Here is a 3,568-nt window from a genome sequence, read left to right as displayed (position 1 = left end):
TATCACGTTTTGGTTGATTTGCCTTCTATGTTTATCTTATTCTGTGGTTAAGATGATCTGATTGAGGGGGAGTCTTGCTCCTCTATAAAAGGCTTTCAAACTGCATTCGGGTTTTCAGGGGTTTTTTTATCTAAGTGTTCATTGTGTGTTGTATAGTCCTCACAAACTGTTTTCTGCAAAACTCTAGCTCTTTGATTGTTATTTTGATGCAGGTGTATACAAAGAGCTTGTGTGATGGGGTGTGATATGGGAATCACTCAACCAGAGGATAGGATATTGGGAGTCACTCATCAAAGAACAAAGCATAGTCTGAAACAAACTTTTAATAACGTTGATCTGCCCAACAAGGCCAATATTACATGATATATATGGAAGACACAACTTAATTGAAATTCAAGTTTCAATAGGACTCTCACTATGACCAAAGATGACTTGACAACTTTCCATACGCATGACTTGTTTTAGAGACCAGGAATTAAATTACTGTTGCACTTCCAATGGATATTAATTAGATTGAGCTGGACTCTTAAGTGATGCATCATATTTACTTTGCTTGCTCACTGCATTCATCTCATACATCATACTTGAGATCAGTGAGGCCTTGATACAAGGTGGAAGTGGAAGTCTTGTTCTGATTAGTCTACCAGAGATTGATTCAACTGTGTGTAGAATAGGATTTCCAAAGTGTAAGCAAGTTAGCATTGTTGCTAGTAAAGTGATTGCGTTGGATATCACTACTTGTAAACTGTAATCATTTTCTTCAATAGTGGATTTGATTCTTGTGTAGGCTACGTTACAAGCCTCGCAGTGAAGTTTCCTCACTGGTGAGGTTTACAGTGCGTTAGCAATCTACTGTGTTGTGAGTTTGTTAATCTTTTCATCAAGAGTGGTTCCATCTTTTCGTAGTGTTAAGGCAACCATTTAACAAGAATATTAGTCAATATATGCCAATTCTATCATGGTATCACGTAGGTTTTCTAGCAGCGGATTTCAAGGTATTCCTCAAGCAAACCATCAAAGATCCAAACTAAAGATAATCTGGAATTAACAGCACACAAGTTGGTCCAAAAATTGTCTGCATAACATCTCAAACTATATAGTAAGAATTTTTTGTCTTTCTCATAATACGAAATAACAAGAAAGTCAGGAACTCTTCAATTCGCAGGTCTAATTGCCACTCAAGCAGAACCACCAGTGCGAACAGCTTGAGATTTCCTGGATTGGCTGGTTGCCAATTGGGGGTCGGGCTGCAATGACATCAACATGCCTTAGGAAAATGGGCACCTGAGAATCAGGTGATTAAATTCAATTGCTTGCCGCATTTGAAGAGAACTGAGGTGTCCACATGCAGTACCTCTACTCCCTGCAGAAAGAACATGAAATATTAATGCTTACCTCAAGAAGAAAGAAAAACAAAATTTAAAAGTTACTACAAGTAGAAATTTTTATTCTTTACTAATAGTCCTAGTCTGCTGGGATCAATGGATGCAAGCTCTTCCATCACTTTCTTCAAGTCACTGCTGTCAATGATAGTGGCCAACTTTAGACTTCCCAACAGCAGCAAGTAATATTGTAACCTATCAGCAGCAAGTAAAAGCAAAAACACGTTGACCCTTTTTCCTATCTAAAAGATATTCTCGCAATGATCGACGTTCAGCCGAGATCTGAAGTTCAAAGTGTTTACCTCTACATTGTCATTGTGAGATTCATTAGTCGATCTCTACTTGTTGTGCTTTGAGTTTTTATATATATTGTCCACATTGACAATGGTCTCTTCATCATATCTAACCCTCTCTCTGAACACAAGTTGATCAAAGCATTGCTGAGCCGCTGCTCTAGAGAACTTTGGTATAACCACCTACAATTAAGCATTGATATGAGAAGCGTAACTCAGCTTCTTAACACTGATTTCTGACATATACACAAGTTAGCAGTTGTAGCTAGTAACGTATACATAGTTTCTGTTTTAACTTGATCTACATATGTCTATAGACACACTTCAGCCAAAACCAATCCAATTCTATACAATATGCAGTGACAATATATAACCTAAACCGATGACCGAAACCATCCAAAAGTACGGAAATGTGGACAGATATATCAACAAAAATGGGATCCAATGGAAATCATATGTAAATTTTAGTTAAATTAAATTCAAATAGAAATTTAAAGATCATTATTTAGAGGATCAATGGCATTATACTCACACATGAGTAACTGGAAATGCAATAATCAGGTTGCCGAAATAGAGCTACTGCTGTATCTATAAACAAAAGATTTGGTGAAAATGAAATCAGAAGACCTAAAGGAAAATATTTTTATAATAAAAAATAAGGCCTTTTTCATTAAACTCACCTCTCAAAACATATCTCAAACCCGTATGTGTAGAGGTATCTGCAGTTTCAGCGATCCGATTAAGATCCGTTTGCACTGCTCGTCCCGTGTTCGATGAAGTAACCTTATATATATCACTCAAATGCATAAGTACATATATACAGATTAACTAATAGTAATTAATAGAAGACAATAATCTACATACATATATATTTTCTTTTTTTGGCATATACATTCTCATACAAGTCCTTACTGCAGATACAGGTAATCTAACAGCAATACTAACAGAACCATTGAGATTGTGACAGCTGGGATACATCCATCTGAGATTGTTGAATTTCCTTGTGATGACTATTGACTTACATCCTCCCTCAAACTCGGCTAGGTTTTCCTACTCTCATATTGATACATGAAGACCTTTTGTTACTATATATGCTTAGTGATCGATTTCACCACCAGTGTTTGCAATGGCTCTATCCTATACTCAGCTTCTGTATAGCTTCTTGATACAGAAAATGTTTTATCAGGTCTAGTACATATCAAGTATTGCTTGTAAGAAAATTTATGGACTTATCACATGTTTATTAGAGTAAACAACAATTGATAAATGATTTAGACTAAATAATATGAATATGGAAACAGAACTCAATTCTAGTAACCTAATCAATGTGTATATCTATTGATAAGGGATAGAAATCTATTTACTGGATTATTAACTTAATTACAAAGATATGATATCATAAGGATTCTTAAGAGTGAAGTTTGAGTCCTATTGAACTTCCTTTATGGGAGGGGTTCAAGGCTAAACCTAACTCATATATAAGGATGTATAAGTCCCTGCAACCTCTATGACTAAGAGCATAAGTTCTTGCCCCATTCATAAGAAGCTCAAACCTAGAGAATTGCAGAAGACTTGTGCTCGTGGCTGCTTCAATCAGTTCAATCGATCATACAGGTACATGTATCAATTTTAATTTATTTATCCTGGATGTATATACAATTGTGTCTATATTCTTGTGAATGATCTTGTGACAACTTTATGTATATTCTCACAAGTGGTATCAGAGCCACCTTCACAAAAGTATAGATCATTGTATGTATATAATCTATATCATGGCTATGAACAAAGAAGAAAACTTTTGGGGCAAAACCCAGAAAAGACTGCGGGTCAGATCCAAGCTATATGGGTCAACCCGCTTTTATTTTCACTTCTGGTTTTTGTTTTTGATCATAC

General features: G+C 35.7%; 1 long non-coding RNA gene across 1 annotated transcript; it reads right to left on the bottom strand.

Moving 5' to 3' along the window:
* Positions 1–1,064: 1,064 nt before the first annotated feature.
* On the bottom strand, positions 1,065–2,472 carry LOC133714257 (uncharacterized). The gene is made up of 5 exons (XR_009848518.1): positions 2,356–2,472; positions 2,208–2,263; positions 1,685–1,858; positions 1,457–1,577; positions 1,065–1,363 (listed from the first exon to the last, which is right to left on the bottom strand). It is a non-coding gene; the product is annotated as an uncharacterized LOC133714257 (long non-coding RNA).
* Between the last annotated feature and the right edge of the window lie 1,096 nt (positions 2,473–3,568).

The sequence above is a fragment of the Rosa rugosa genome, chromosome 6 (genome assembly GCF_958449725.1).
Source record: "Rosa rugosa chromosome 6, drRosRugo1.1, whole genome shotgun sequence".
Taxonomy (NCBI): domain Eukaryota; kingdom Viridiplantae; phylum Streptophyta; class Magnoliopsida; order Rosales; family Rosaceae; genus Rosa; species Rosa rugosa.
Note: the sequence above shows the minus strand (reverse complement) of the source record. Positions and strands in the feature narration are given on the sequence as shown.